The sequence below is a fragment of the Alosa alosa genome, chromosome 23, assembly GCF_017589495.1.
Source record: "Alosa alosa isolate M-15738 ecotype Scorff River chromosome 23, AALO_Geno_1.1, whole genome shotgun sequence".
Classification (NCBI taxonomy): domain Eukaryota; kingdom Metazoa; phylum Chordata; class Actinopteri; order Clupeiformes; family Clupeidae; genus Alosa; species Alosa alosa.
The window spans coordinates 804,707-822,206 of NC_063211.1; the positions used below are offsets into that span (position 1 = coordinate 804,707).

A 17,500-nucleotide genomic window follows, 5' to 3' on the forward strand; every position below is an offset into this window, starting at 1 on the left:
ACATACACACACATACACACACACACAATCATAATCATATATCAGAATGAATCGCTTGAGAAAAGTGATGCAGCTCTTTTTAAAGTGATTTTTTAAAGTGATTTTAAAGGGAAATTCCAACAGTGGAACATGGCAGGGAAATGGTCATCTTTTCAATGTAGTAGGGAGCCAACACACAAACAAATACACACACACACACACATACACACACACACACAAATACACAAGCACAGAGAGAGAGAGATAGAGAGGGAGAGAGAGTGTGAGAACACACACACGGAGTGAGATTTTATTGTCCGTTATATTCTAGCCGTTAGCCGTCTAGTAGTTAGTCATGATTGGGGTTAAATGACTGGGTGGGTGTGTGTTTGTGTGTGTGTGTGTGTATGCATGAGAGAGAGAAAGAGAGAGAAGGGGGGGGGGAGGCGATGAATTCAAAAGATCAGAGGTCACTGATCAAGGTCAAATCAGTGGTCACTGTGTTACTCATAAAACTTTTCTAATTGACTCCATTTCTGGGAAGGCTAAAGTGGTCTTTACATGCTTACACATATACACTCTCACACACACACACACACACACACACACACACACACACACAGACGCTATTAATGGTTACAACAATGGCATAATCAGATAGTAAATTGTTTATTTCTAATCTGTAATCTGCAAATCTAAGCAAAATAAGATCACACAAATGACATTTTAAACAGATTCAGCAGCCATTACCGATGTCATCCGCCATGTTAGTTTACCTTTCACAGCTGTTTCAGACGTTGCCGCAAGGGATTATGGGCAGGAGGCAGCATGAAGTGTGCCTCGATGCTGCCTTCAAAAATGACCGTTATTTGGGAATTCTAAGATATCTTAAAAGGCAGCAGAATTTGTTTTTTTCGGTTTCGAACCGCACTTGCTGCCTTGCTCCCCAGTTAGATATCTTAAAAGGCAGCAACTTTACCCGTTTCGAACACACCCGAGGTCATTTCATTTAACCCTTAAAGGTGTAGGTTTTTGAACATTCTAAGTTCCGCAACAATTGAAGGTCCTAAAATTCTATGTTGAATTCAATTAACCCAGATATTCTTTAGAATGTTCATTTCTCAACATTCTCGTCACACCAGTGTGACGGTACTCCTTTAAGGGTTAATGGATTTCATTTCCATATACCAAATTGCATGGCTGCTAATGTGCATTAATGGTCATGGACAGTGTTGCTACTTAAAGATACACCGAGCATTTCTTCATTATCATCGACCATGCAGAGTCAGAGGACACACACACACACACACACACACACACTCTCTCTCTCTCTCTCTCTCTCACACACACACACACACACACACACAAACAGAGTTAGGAGTGGACAGAATGGTCTATGTACTACAACACACACTGACAGTGACTTGGGTCTGTGTCCAAAACATGCGTAAACTCTCACTCAATATTATTTACCTACATGGTTATATACACGGGAATGTACTCACAACTCACTTAACACAAATTAACTCACTCTCTCTCACACACATCCACATAGATTCACACACACAAACACACACACACACACACATACATGGTTTTCCACACAACCTTTCAGCCCTTACACATTCACTGTATCACCATGACAACTGTGGTAAGTGTGTTTGTTGAGGAGTCAGAGATATGCCGAGAAGAGACGGGAAACTCAATGACCCAGGTTCCCAACACACACACACACACACACACACACACACACACACACACATTCACACACACACACACACTCACACACACACAGACACACACACACACACACACACACACACACACACTCACTCACTCACACACAGACAGTCTTCCAGCAGAGAGAATGGGCACCGACTTCAACAAAGTGGTCCAATACTTGAGTCTAATCCATTAGACTCAAGTAGCGGGATAAGCCAGGGTAGCGGAATAAGCCAGGGTAGCGGAATAAACCAGGGTAGCGGAATAAGCCAGGGTAGCGGAATAAGCCAAGAATAAGCCAGGGTAGCGCAATAAGCCAGGGTAGCGGAATAAGCCAGGGTACCAGAATAAGCCAGGGGAATAAGCCAGGGTAGCGGAATAAGCCAGGGGAATAAGCCAGGGTAGCGGACATTAATACCTTGAAGCAATAATAACAAACTAAGCTTGTTGTGACAAACCCAATCGTTTCTTGTTCAGCTATTGACCTTAGCGAGCAGTTTTAATTCAAATTCAATCAAATTAGGTAGTTGAACTATTGGCAGGAGTCATAGGTGATGACAACTGTTGGAATGGCTGAACAGTTAAATAGTTGTGTAGTTTAAATAGTTAAATTACTTAATAGTGAATTATTGTAGTGAGGACTTTTATTTTTAAACAGTTGTGGGCAGAAGAAACAGTTAAGGATCTGTAGTCTTGAGAGAGCCGGATTGTATGTTTAAAGCTTGAGACAGAGTAGATAGTTTAAAAGCTGAAACGTAAATGTAAAATGTAAAATGTAAATCAGGTTTCTAGGCCAAGTATAGTTACGTATACAAGGAATTTGGTCTCTGCATTTATCCCATCTGTGAATTAGTGAACACACAGAGCACACAGTGAACACGCAGTGAGGTGAAGCATACACTAACCTGGAGCAGTGAGCTGCCTTGCTACAGCGGCGCTCGGGGAGCAGTGAGGGGTTAGGTGCCTTGCTCAAGGGCACTTTAGCCGTTCCTACTTTTTGGAGATCGAACCAGCATCCCTTCGGTTACAAACTTAAAGCCCTAACCAGTAGGCCACTACTGACAGTTGGAATGGCTAAATACAGTTAAATAGTTGAGTAGTTTAAATGGTTAAATTATTTAATAGTGAATTATTGTAGTGAGGACTTTTATTTTGGAACAATTGGCAGGAGTCATAGGTGATGACAATTGACAGTTGGAATGGCTGAACAGTTAAATAGTTGGATAGTTTAAATACTTAAATTATTTAATAGTGAATTATTGTAGTGAGGACTTTTATTTTGAAACAGTTGTGGGCAGAGGAAGCAGTTGGCGGTAGTACATCTTTGCAAATGATTAAGTACATGTAGTCTATCTATATATACATGTAGCACAATTTCCAAGTGAATAGATCTTGTTGGTCTAAACTGATTGTTGATTCTCAGTCTAATGTTCTCTCCAAAACATGTCAGCATCATTTCATTGTATAAGTCATCACATGCACAATAGTCTGTTCAATTGTCAAAATTAGTCAAAAACATAATACCATGAATACCATATATAATGGTGACAAAACATCTAAACATTTTGACTTGCAGTGCTTACACAATGCCAAAGGGACGATGCATTTTGGGGGCACTGACTATTTATATGAGAAAGAAACTTTGTTTTGACACATGAGTGAACTATTTTTGGAGAGATATGAGCTTTTCCCGGTGAACCATAACGGCAACGGTTTATGTATTCGTATTGAACCGAAACGGTACCGGTGTCACGGTTCGGTGCATGAATTTACACGGAGAATACACGGTATAAAAATACAAAACTTGTGTGCGGATTAATGAATGTAATGCGCAATTACTGTTAAGTACGAGAGTTACGAGAGTTCTTTAGCGACACCTAACGCTCAGGTGATACAAAATGCAGCAGCTAGGACTCTAATAAAAACTAAAAGAACTGACCACATTACTCCAATTCTTAAGTCCTTGCACTGGCTTCCAGTAAGTCACAGAATTGACTTTAAAGCACTATTGCTTGTTTATAAATCAGTAAATGGAGCAGGACCTAAATACTTGTCAGACATGCTTCAGCAGTACACACCTTCTCGTCCTCTCAGGTCCCAGGTGAAAAACCTGCTAGTAAAACCTACAGTTAGAACTAAACATGGTGAAGCAGCTTTTAGCTGCTATCTTGGGTCAGCTGTGGAACCAACTTTCGGATGACATTAAAAAGGCCCCAACTGTAGCCAGTTTTAAATCTAGACTTAAGACCAAACTGTTCTCAGATGCTTTCTGCTAACTGTGCCGAGTTACAAATTCTGAATCTGCCTTGATAATTATTCTACTTTGTCTGTTATTACTTTTTTTACTACTTTTGCCTTTGTTTTTGCTTACTAATTATTCTTTATTTTTAAATGATTTTACCTTGTGTTTTATGTTTTCTTTTCATTATGATCTTTACCTTTTAACTATTCTTTGACTATATTGCCCTTCTATGCTTTTATTTGTTATTATTGTTTGGTTTTGTTTATGTAAAGCACATTGAATGACCTCTGTGTATGAAATGTGCTATATAAATAAACTTGACTTGACTAACGCTAATCTGTAGCCTCGCCTTAGCTCTGAAGGGCGCCTATGTTATTTTTTTGTCAGGTCGTCAGTCAGAGATAGCAGCAGTAAGTGAGTGGTGGCGACCCACAAGAGTTAGAGGATCCGCTGATCTCTTTAAGATCGGAAGTTTGAGAACTTCAGTTACAGTGGTACAGGCGAGAGAGTGGTGGATAAGATGAAACTGTGTGTCAGCGTTGTTCAGCAGTTGTTGGGTATGTGAGTGGAAATATATCGAACATGCTACACATATTCGAAGCCATCACCCAGATAGGCTACCAATCACTGAAACTGAAAAAAAAAAACAGAAAGCTATGTAAATCGCGTGGTAATTACCTTTATGTCAGGGTAACTTGTAACTTCTCACATGAGGAGCTGGTAGTGTTAAGTGCATAGACGGTAAAAGAAAGTTTCAACGCTAACCAGGCTAATAAACAAACCATGCTACGGTGAGTTAAAGTCGAAGGGCAAAGTCACGTGACTTCTAGTTGTAGTCTGTTAGTCTGTTTATGAAATGAAAGGAGCAATTTTGTTTTTTTAAAAGAAGACAAAACAGTGTGATATTTTCACAGTTAGTAGATTATTACTGTACACACACTGAAAAATATTGAGGCAAATTGTAGACCCTTCCATATACAACTAAACACGGATGTTGAAGGTCTTGCTTAAGTGGATTTTTAAAATCATTATTCTATGTCATTTGCACTTTCAGAGATAAGAGATGCTGTTTTCAGTTTTATAGCTGATTGTCTTATTTTCATCGTGTTGTGCTGAACCATCCAGGTTAATTTGGCAAAGAGAACTGTTTCAAGAAATAAGCCAAAGCAATTGAGAAGGATCTTTGCAACTTTCGTGGCACTGACTCTTTATATGGGAAAGGAATTTAGTTTTGAAGCATGAGTGAATGGTTTTGGGAGAGATATGAGCTTTTGCAAGTGAGCATTGGTGTTGTGCTGAACTGTAAGACCGTTTTGCTCTTAGTGTTTTAAGAATTAGTGCAGTGCCCGTTCAAACATGCTATTCCTGTAGCCCAATTACATGCCTGCAGGTAGGCCTGCTTTAAAAATAGGATAGGGAAAAACATAATTCCAGGTAAGCATTCAATAATGAATAGGCCTACAGATAATATAATAATATAATAAATGTGAAGTGAGCAGAATTTAAGCATGGCTGCATGTGACATTTTTACTCCGACACTCAATATCTTGTTTGCCCAATAATAACAATTTTAACTCGCATAAATCCTTCTTTATCGTAACATGCTGATTTACTAGGTGCAACACCCAACCGGGTCCGTGTAGACACTAATTACATAATGACACATAATAACAAGCAGTTAAGCAGTTTTTTTTTTTTTTTTTTTTTTTTTTTTAAAGCAGTTTGTCACACTTGGTCCACATCAGTCTCCCATGTCCCCTGCAGTGGTGTAGTGGGGATTTTTAAAGTGGGGGGACGCTATTTTAATGACATCATTGCAAAAACTGTCACGCACCTCCACATACATCGGTGCGTAAAGCCAAGGCCAAAATTACCAGCTTTCGTGAACATGAAATCGAATTCAAAAAAACAATTAAATTATATGGATTAGCTTCAAAATGTAGCATATAATGTCTTCACCCAAACTACACTTTTCCACTAAAGTCTATGAATATAGTCTGTAGCTTTTACTTTTGTTGTATCATACAATAAACAGACAAACCATAATGTAGAGTAGCCTATGTAATCTAGCGTAGTCTAATCTCCTTTACGCATAACATGTCGCGGCATGGCTTCATTCATTGCCACACGTAAACCATAGCAATAACAATAGCACAAGCAGGATTCACACGCATTCAACACGCTGTGTGGTCAGCGTAACTCAATTTGAGGGGGCGTCATATGAATGTCATTGAGAATGATTAAAATGCAGAGGTGCACAGTCAATAAAACAAAAAAAATAACAGAAAGAACACTGGGCAGACAAGTGCCAGTCATTTGAAAAGTTTTTGTTTGGATGAAGTAGCTGCACCAATCGTAAATTTTTCCTAAAGTTGTTCAGGTTCACCGTTGGGTCATTACTTATGGTAAAACCTTATCACTTATATTGGAGCTCCCTCGTTAAACATCACTCGTATTACTCACACATGCTTATCGTGTCATTTTGACCACTGGATTAGCCTACCTGCTTTCTGCAAAACACAAACGAAGGAATTGCAACAGTGGGCCATGAAGATGCTTGCTAGATTCGGATACAGGCAGTTGTATAATCTATGGTTTTCTAGCCACTTTCTAGCTACTTTCGGGTAACGCGGAATGACGAGCTGTGCAGTTTTTAATGTCTTTACGCATGGTGGAGTGCTACAGCATGCCGGTCATTCTTGAATTTTATGACAAAGAGGCCTAATTGGAGACATTTGCGTGATGCGTTGTTATCACTGGTAACAACACTTGTTATATTAATAAATGCTTATTAAAATGCTCAAAGCAATGCTCCAAGAAGTGGGGGGGGGCGCTCCCCCGCGCCCAACGCCCACTACACCCCTGGTCCCCTGTCACTCATGGTGTCCCCCAGGGTTCTGTATTTGGGTCCCTCCTCTTTCTCATACGCATCCTCCCTCTTGGCCAGATTATTCAGCCACAGTCTTAATTTCCTCGGACCCCCCCACCACGCTCCCTGACTGCCTTTCTGACTTCAAATTATGGATGCAAAACAATTTTCTGAAACTCAACACAGATAGAACAGCAATTCTGCTGATTGGCCCAAAAAGCATGCTCTCCAAACCTCACAGTCTCACTCTCAACATCGATGGCTCACCTGTCCACTCCACCCCTGTTATCAAAAACCTTGGCATTCAACTTGACTCCACCCTTAGCTTTGATCCTCATATCACATCACTCACTAAGACTGCTTTCTTTCACCTCCACAACATTGTGTGTGTGTGTGTGTGTGTGTGTGTGTGTGTGCCTTCTTTCACCTCCGTAACATTGCACGCCTCCGACCCTTCCTCTCTGCTAGTGATGCACAGACTTTGGTCCACTCCTTCATCATGTCCAGTCTAGATTACTGCAACTCACTTTTCCTTGGTCTCCCCACTAAAACCCTTCAAAGACTACAATATATTCAAAACTCTGCAGCCAGGCTCCTCACCCATACCAGACGATCAGCACACATCACCCCCATTCTCCATCAACTCCACTAGCTACCAGTTCCATTCCGGATTAAATACAAAGTACTACTGCTCACCTTCAAAGCCCTCCACAACCTTGCTCCCCCCTACATCTGCGACCTCCTGACTCCTTCCCGCTCACTCAGATCCTCTGACCAAAACCTCTTGGCTATCCCCCACTCCAGACTCTCCACCCTGGGTGGCAGGTCCTTCAGTGCCTTGGCCCCCAAACTCTGGAGCTCCCCCCCCAACCTCTTTTGTGACTGTCCTTCTCTTCCTCTCTTCAAAGCACATTTCAAGACCTTTTTGTTTACAGTAATGATCACTTCTCCTCCACACCCAACACATAGGCTAGCTCTATACACATAGCTTGTCTTTGTTGTATTATTATTGCTGTTGTTGTGTTTTCCTTCTATTATGTAAAGCAACCTTGGGTTTGAGAAAGGCGCTATATAAAATAAGCTTATTATTATTATTTATTATTATAACAATAGCGGCAGGTTCAAACACACCTAGCTCCACCGGAAACAAACGATTCGTACGTGTACGTGTACTACCTACTCCATGCTAGCCCAGCTCCTTAGCCACTATGCTACTACTGCATGCTAGCCCAGCTTCTTAGCCACTACGCTACCACCATACCACATCTTAACACTCTTTCATTTGTTCTATCAGATTCTTTCTTCACTCCTTGTTTAGCCAAACTCTCATCCACTGTCTTATCATAATAATAATAAACTCTCATCCACTGTCTTAATAATAATAAACTCTCATCCACTGTCTTATCATAATAATAATAAACTCTCATCCACTGTCTTATCAAAATAATAATAAGCTCTCATCCACTGTCTTATCATAATAATAATAAGCTCTCATCCACTGTCTTATCATAATAATAATAAACTCTCATCCACTGTCTTATCATAATAATAATAAACTCTCATCCACTGTCTTATCATAATAATAATAAACTCTCATCCACTGTCTTATCATAATAATAATAAACTCTTATCATAATAATAATAAGCTCTCATCCACTGTATCCACTGTCTTATCATTATAATAATAAACTCTCATCCACTGTCTTATCATAATAATAATAAACTCTTATCATAATAATAATAAGCTCTCATCCACTGTATCCACTGTCTTATCATAATAATAATAAACTCTCATCCACTGTATCCACTGTCTTTTCATAATAATAATAAGCTCTCATCCACTGTCTTATCATAATAATAAGCTCTCATCCACTGTCTTATAATAATAATAATAAACTCTCATAATAATAATAATCTTATCATAATAATAATAAGCTTTACTAGCCTCCTCCACATTTACTTACTTCAGTGAGTGAGTGACTTACTTGACTAATCAAGCAGCCAACCACACAACCAATAAACCAGTTCCGCCAATCACCCAGCAAATAAATCGACCAAACAAACCAATTAAACAATGAAATAATTAGTGTATGGCTGTTTACAGTAATGGATCACTTTACAGTTTTTCTCAGTCGCTTTGGTGCTTTTCTCACATCACTATTACAGTTTTTCTCGATCGTTTTGATACCTGTGTCAACTCTGACATCACATTCTCAAAACAGTTAACACCTGTGTCTGAACAAAAGCACTCTGGACAAAATGACACATTTTGCTTGCAAAAGGCTGTTACTGTCTCAAAACACTTAAAACATGCAGCAAAAGCAAATCTTGCCTTCAAACACTACAACTTGTTGCCAATTCAAAAACAGTCTTTAATCAATCATTACACACTGGGTAACAAAATGCAAAATATAGTTCTCAAAATGAGCATTTTTGCTATGTGTCTTTCTTTACTTTCTCATTTTTCTGGTATCAGAAAAAAACTCTGAAAAGACAAAATGTACTGAATAAAAAAACAAATTATTCATTCCTCCCAAGATGTAACTGTCATTGACATTTAAGACATACAGCAAACACCTAGCAAGATACTGTAAATTTCATTGAACTACAACTTTCATCGAAATAGACATACAGTAAAGACCTTTTGTACTGTTTTCTCCACCAAACAGGCAATACAGTACTTTGTCTAAATGTGCATTAGATCCATACTTGCAAATAGCAACACAGAACAGACATCTCTTATGTAGAATGAATGATTGCTGATTGAAGAATTGTGCAAAGGAGTTTCACACAGGTGTACCAGAAATTCAGACTTATGCAAGGAATCTATACCACCTGTGAAAATATGTTTTCCTTTTGTTTAGCATGGGAAAACCAATAGAGTTTGGGGCTTTTGAATGACACCTGCCATCAGGCATCCTCTCTAAAATGCGAAGAATTTGCAGACTTCTTCAAAAACAAAGTCATTTCTATAAGGGAGGCTATTGGTAACACAAGTAACATGTTTGATAGTACACCCAAAAACAGCCCCCCAAAATTAAGGTCCTTTAGCACTATTACTCAATCTGAGCTTGGTAAAATTATAACTCAAACCGGCTCCTCAACATGTGTTTTAGATCCAATCCCTACTACATTCCTCAAAAAAAAGTATATGATAGCTTAGCTCCCTTTTTTCTCAAGGTAATAAATACCTCATTAGAAACAGGTATATTTCCAACTGCTTTTAAAACTGCTGTTGTGAAACCTTTACTTAAAAAGTCAAATCTTGACCATACCAATCTGAGCAACTACAGGCCTATATCAAATCTATCGTTTTTGAGCAAAGTACTTGAAAAAGTTGTTTGTAATCAGTTAAATACCTTCCTCAACGAAAACAGTATCCTTGAAAAATTCCAATCAGGTTTTAGATCAAATCACAGCACAGAAACGGCTCTAGTAAAATAGTCAATGATCTCAGACTAGCTACCGACTCAAACAAAGTCTCAATCCTTATTCTTCTGGATTTGAGTGCGGCATTTGACACCATTGATCATAGCATCCTAATTCACCGCTTGCGAAGTGGGTGGGTCTCTCTGATAATGCTCTAAACTGGTTTCAAACCTACATTACTGGCAGAGATTTTTATATCAGTCTAGGAGATCATGTATCTGAAAAACATGACTTGCCTTTTTGGTGTGGCCCAGGGGAGCTGCCTTGGTCCCCTGCTATTTTCTCTATATATGCTTCCATTGGGAAACGCCATAAGTCAGCATAATGTAAACTTCCACAGCTATGAGATGATACCCAATTGTATATTTCTGTGGAGCCAACTAACCCAGATGGCCTTTGCTCCCTCACTGCATGCCTAACCTCCATTAATCAGTGGATGAGCAAAAACTTTTTGAAACTAAATGATGACAAAACAGAGGTACTTCTGGTTGGACCAAAACTAAAGCGAGATATTGTTCTTAGTAATCTGGGGAACTTGGCACACCAGGTCAAACCAAAAGTAACAAGCCTCGGTGTCATCTTAGATGCAGAATTAAGTTTTAACCCCCATATCAGTAAAGTTACTCAGACAGCCTATTTCCACTTGAGAAACATTGCCAAAGTGCGGCCCTTTTTAACTCAACAAGATGCAGAAAAACTAATTCATGCCTTTATCACTAGCAGGTTAGACTACTGCAATGCACTTTTCACTGGTCTTCCCAAAAAACATCTAAAGAAATTGGCACTCATACAGAACTCTGCGGCTAGACTTTTAACTAAGACTAAGAAGAGAGAACACATCACCCCTGTGTTGGCTGAACTGCACTGGCTCCCTATTTCCTATAGAATTGATTTTAAGGTTATGTTAATTACTTACAAAGCTCTGAATGGCATAGCACCTTCATATATCTCTGAGCTTTTAATATCTTATCAACCACAAAGGAAACTCCCAATTCTAATCTTTTAATCGTACCCAAAGTGCTCCACAAACAAAGTGGAGAAGCTGCGTTTATCCATTATGCCCCCAAACTATGGAACACCCTGCCTCTGTACATCAAGCAGGCGAGTTCAGTAAATATTTTTTAAAAAGATCTGAAAACATACCTGTACAGGAAAGCTTTTAGTTAACTCATCTTATCCTGTAGACTACATTTTCAGATTATTCTACATCTGCTACTATTGGAGGGGCCAGCCAGCCAGAAGCAGATGGGCTCCCCTATTAAGTCAGGTTCTGCTCAAGGTTTCTTCCTGGAATATGGGAGTTTTTCCTTGCCACAGTTGCCATATGGGCGTGCTTGTGGGGGTAAGAGGGTTAAGGCTGCCAGTCTTATGGCGTAATTTTCTATATTTTTTGATATGTTGCTGAGTAGATCATAAACAGCAAAGAAAAGTGATTGATAATGACTGACTGACTATTATTGTGTTACATGCTTCAAATGTAAAGCACTTTGAGCTGCATTCTGTGTATGAAAGGTGCTATACAAATAAAGCTTATTATTATTATTATTATTATTATTACCTGTGTTAACTGTTTTGCAAAAGGGTGTGAGAAATGTGTGAACCCAATGAAAATGTGTGAACACATTCGCAAGAGATGACTTGAGATGACTAGTCATGAAGACCAAGTGGGTTCTAGTTTGCTTAAGCAGGTAAAAGCAATCGAGAAAAACTGTAACATTTGCACAGCAGTTAGTGCATTTCTCAAAACAGTTAGTGCAAACTGCAAAACCTAGTGGATAACCTGCAAAAGCACGTCACTTGCTCAAAATGGACAGTCCATTCCTCAAAAGCAAGTATTTATGTCAATGAAACTGCCAGTGTCATCAAAATGAGAAGTCTTGACACCATCGTTTATGAGCAAGATAGCTAAATGGCTTTGTCATGTTTTCATTACGACAGTTTATGCTCTCAGTGTTCCCATGCAAAAAAAGATCAGAACTCGGTGACACTACCCGAACATGCTCAAGACAGCACTATACAGTACTTGTACAGCCATTTGAAAACTACAGTAAAGTTAGAAATTGCTGCAGTTAGGGGAGTAAGTGAGTAGGCTACAAGACACTGAATGTGTACATTTCACAGTTTTACTGTATATGCTCTTTGCAATTCTACAGCATTGTGACAGAATTTGATAACTAGTTCACCAATTTTGTGTGTAATGACTCAAGCAATGAAATGAAGACTATTAGTTTTATTGGGAACGACTATTCAGCATCCATAAGTATAGTTCATTTTGACTGACATGACAAAGCAACTGATACATGTTCAAAAGCATTTCGGTTTGTTCAGAGGAAGGAGAAATTGCTACTATGATGTGCACAAATGACTAAATGTTGTGGAGGTTGAACTAATAGTTATGAGAATTTTCATTCTGATCTGAGAAAAGCACCAAAGCGACTGAGAAAAACTGTAATGGACTCATTCATCCCAAAAGTCTCTCTGTTTCTATTTCATCTCAACAGGAGCAGTGGGGAAAAAAGACAAAGAGCAAACATTTCACTGACCAACTTCAAGCAGCAAAGCGAAAGCCATTACTTCAGCTCATCTGATACTCCAACACAAAACTGACAGAGATAGAATGATAGATAGATAGATAGTTAGATAGATAGATAGATAGATAGAATGCTTGATATATCGATATATAGATATATAGATAGATAATATGCTAGATATATCAATAAAACGATAGATAGATAGATAGATAGATAGATAGATAGATAGATCAATAGATAGATAGATAGATAGATAGATAGATAGATAGATAGATAGAATGCTTGATATATCGATATATAGATAGATAGATAGATAGATAGATAATATGCTAGATATATCAATAGAACGATAGATAGATAGATAGATAGATAGATAGATAGATAGATAGATAGATAGATAGATAGATAGAATGCTAGATATATCAATAGAACGATAGATAGATAGATAGATAGAATACTAGATATATCGATAGATAGATAGATACATAGATAGATAGATAGATAGATAGATAGAATGCTAGATATATCAATAGATAGATAGATAGATAGATAGATAGAATACTAGATATATCGATAGATAGATAGATAGATAGATAGATAGATAGATACATAGATATATAGATACACGGAGTGAGAGATGACTCACAAACCTCATCTTCTTCGTTGCTCATCCAGGTGTGTAGCAAGTGCTGCTGTCATGGCCGTCACTACCACCCCAGCCATAGGTGGCTGCACTCTTTAAAGCTGTCAATCAAGCCGGGTCTCCCACGGTGATGGGAGGAAGGGAAGTGGAACTCTGTGGCAGGTCAAGGAGAGACCACAGGTCAGGGCTAACATATGACCTACAGAGAGAGAGAGAGAGAGAGAGAGAGAGAGAGAGAGAGAGAGAGAGGGAGAGAGGGAGGGAGAGAGAGACAGAGAGTCAGTCATCCAGCCTGATCTGCGCTGGTACACTCTGGGTTCAGTCTCTTGTTCTCTCACTCTTTCCCTCTGTCCCTTCTTCGTCTCTGCCTCTCTCTCTGTTTAACTGTTTCTTTCTCACAGTCTCCGTCTCTCTCACACATGCACCGCACAGTTTGCACTGAGGGCTTTTTCTGTTTAGCTTCTCCTTCATTTAACTCAACACTCTTACATTCAGTTAATCTGGAGAGCACACAATTCATACTCCCTCTCTCTCCCCCTCTCCCTCTCTCTCCCCCTTTCTCTCTCTCTCTTTTTTCTCACACTCTTTCGTTCTCCTGAAGTTTATTACAAAATGACTCATGCCTGTTTCACCAGTGGCTGACCCCTGGGATGTTGCTATGGTGACGTGGCATTGTGAGGTGTCAGCCCTTGCGAACTGCCTCAAACGGGACTGAAAGAGGGTAACCAATCAGATGAGATGTGGGCCTATAAGCCAATCAGCTCATAGATAGTGGCCAGTGGAAACTGACATAGTTGCTGATGTGCCTTCACAGAAAATAACCAATCCGATATTGCCTTATTGCTGATGTGCCTTCACAGAAAATAACAACCAATCCGATATTGCCTTATTGCTGATGTGCCTTCACAGAAAATAACAACCAATCCGATATTGCCTAATTGCTGATGTGCCTTCACAGAAGATAACAACCAATCCGATATTGCCTTATTGCTGATGTGCCTTCACAGAAAATAACAACCAATCCGATATTGCGTTATTGCCAGTATCGGCCAATCACCTTCTGTTTACAAGAAGCCTAATACTCCGGTGATGAAAGCCTCGGTAACACTCCAAAAAAAGGTGCCATAATAAATAGCAAACTAGTAATTACCTAACCCTTTGTTAATATTTGTTAATTGTTACTAAAATATCTATTTGGCACAAGTTAATAGTTTTTTCATCATTAATTAAATATTAGTTGTTTGCATAAAATCTGTATGTTAATGTTTTAACAAATCTATTAACTAATATTGTATTAATATATGTTAATAGTTAACTAAATATATTTTTGGCAATAATTATCAGTTATTTCTTACATCATTTAAATGTTAAATGTTTATTTACAAACTATATGCTAATATCAACGTTAATGACATATTATTATTTATCTAGTTTTTCTGATTGAGATTGGTGTTTTGGAGCCCCCTTTAGAGAAACGCTATACTGCAGCTCTGCTGCGTTTTGTCCTTATATTGTTGCCATAGCCGATCAGAAGCGGTATGCTTTGCATTGCGTAGGTTGACTCTATAAAGCTCTCCCCACTTTGTTTTAATTTTGTAACTGTAAAATGTTGTTTAAGTTGAAAACTTTGATATACCACCTGTATTATGTTACTTTACATGTATTGTTAAGATTTGGGTGCAATTCTAGCAACTTAGAGAACGTTTATTAACGTTTTCATAATGACCACGAGTTCATACACACTGAGTCTAACGTGACTAGCTGTAAACTCCGCTAGCAACTTTCCATGCATTCAGTGTAGTTTAGCTTAGTGTGCATGGAAAGTGCAATTCAGTCTAGCAGGAAATGAATGTACATTTAGTTTAGCATTATGTTTATGCATTACCTCTGTATGGTCTACGTCTGTGAGTGTTTAGTGAGTCTCAGAATATTAATTAACTGTCGTTCTGTGCACCTGAACATTCCATGTCGCATGTCTCCCTTGCTAGTAGGACTGTCAGTGATGGTGTAGGAATGATGCATGCAATATAGCCCATTCAACTACTTGTTGTTTTGTTTTAACTTTTCCTAAAGGAATAAATGTGATAAGCCAGTTTTGGTCTCAGTCCCTTCACCGTCTGACTAGTTATATATTACTAATATATTAATAAAGCTTAACCAACTTTATTATAAGGGTCCCCCATACTGATAGTTATATATTACTAATATATTAATTAAGCTTAACCAACTTTATTATAAGGGTCCCCCATACTGATAGTTATATATTACTAATATATTAATTAAGCTTAACCAACTTTATTGCAAGCGGTTCCGGTGCCGACAAGAGTGGCAGCATGTCAAGGTAGCTCTGTGTTTTTTTCTTGAATTTCCCCTTGGGGATCAATAAAGTATCCATCTATCTATTGTCCTATGGAGAGCGGTTTATATTGGGATAGGCAGAAGCACAGTTTAATAACAATTAGTTAAATAATAATAGGTCATTAACTTTTCTATTAACATATAGTTTGCAAATAAACATTTAACATTTAAATGATGCAAGAAATAACTGTTAATTAGTGCCAAAAAGACATTTAGTTAACTATTAACACATATTAATACAATATTAGTTAATAGATTTGCTAAAACATTAACATACAGATTTTATGCAAACAACTAATATTTAATTAATGATTAAAAAACTATTAACTTGTGCCAAATAGATATGTTAGTAACAATTAACAAAGGTTTAGGTAATTACTAGTTTGCTATTTATTATGGCACCTTATTATGGAGTGTTACCAAAGCCTCTCTATCCAACCTGTCTGTCTGGTAGAGAACACACACACACACACACACACACACACACACACACGCAAACACTCACAGCATGTAAGCATGACTAAGGTTTTACAAGCTATTGCAACACAGTGGCAAAGATGACTAAGAGTTTAGTCCAAGAATAGTTATCAATCAGTAATAAGTTACTGTTCCATTCTGTGTCACTAGCAGAAGAGAGAGCCTGCCATCGCATACAGAAGTTCAGCAGAGTACTTGAGATACACACACACACACACACACACACACACTAAACTTCCATAACAGAATGTTCAAGAATCTAAACTGAAAGACAAGACAAAGAATCTAAACTGAAGACAAACTGAAAACTCCACTTACTCTAGGCCAAAGGGCAGGTGATCCAAATCAACAGGCTGATGTAACTTGGTGAGTCTTTTACACACACACACACACACACACACACACACACACACACACACAACAGGCTGATGTAACTTGGTGAGTATTTTACACACACACACACACACACACACACAACAGCCTGATGTAACTTGGTGAGTCTTTTACACACACACACATTCACACACACACACACACACAACAGGCTGATGTAACTTGGTGAGTCTTTTACACACACACACACACACATTCACACACAACAGGCTGATGTAACTTGGTGAGTCTTTTACACACACACACACATTCACACACACACACACACAACAGGCTGATGTAACTTGGTGAGTCTTTTACAGTCTACGAGAGAGAAAAAGAAAGCTCTGTCTGTCTGTCTGTCTGTCTGTCTGTCTCTCTCTCTCTCTCTCTCTCTCTCTCTCACACACACACACACACACACACCAAATTACGCTGTTTTCACTGATAAAACAAATCGTGAACATTATCACATACACACACACACACACACACACACACACACACACACACACACACACACACACACACACATACAGTAAGGGTTCTGAAGCTACTGTAACGCCAGCTGTAGAACCACACAGAGACAAACTCTAGATGTCGACTCCATGGCATCCTCTAGTGGAAAAAGTGTGAACTGCAAATAAATCCTTTGGACCAACATCCTTGAGCTATTCAGAGTTGACAGATGAGAAGATGCAGTTAAGAACTCATACACACAGAGAAAGAGAAAAACAACTTCTTCAGTCAGACAAAACCACACACACACACACACACACACACACACACACACACACACACACACACACACTGGCATGCATGCACACTTGAGTCTAAAACAAGCGGACAGCCTCTTATATAACAATGCACAAACAGGA

General features: G+C 38.7%; 1 long non-coding RNA gene across 1 annotated transcript in view; it reads right to left on the minus strand.

The window, feature by feature from the left end:
* The window catches only part of LOC125288311, a 60,843-nt gene that overhangs the window by 27,891 nt on the left and 15,452 nt on the right, over positions 1 to 17,500 (minus strand). The window contains exon 2 of the long non-coding RNA XR_007192475.1: positions 13,423 to 13,614. This is a non-coding gene — a long non-coding RNA (uncharacterized LOC125288311). The remainder of the gene's footprint in view (positions 1 to 13,422; positions 13,615 to 17,500) is intronic.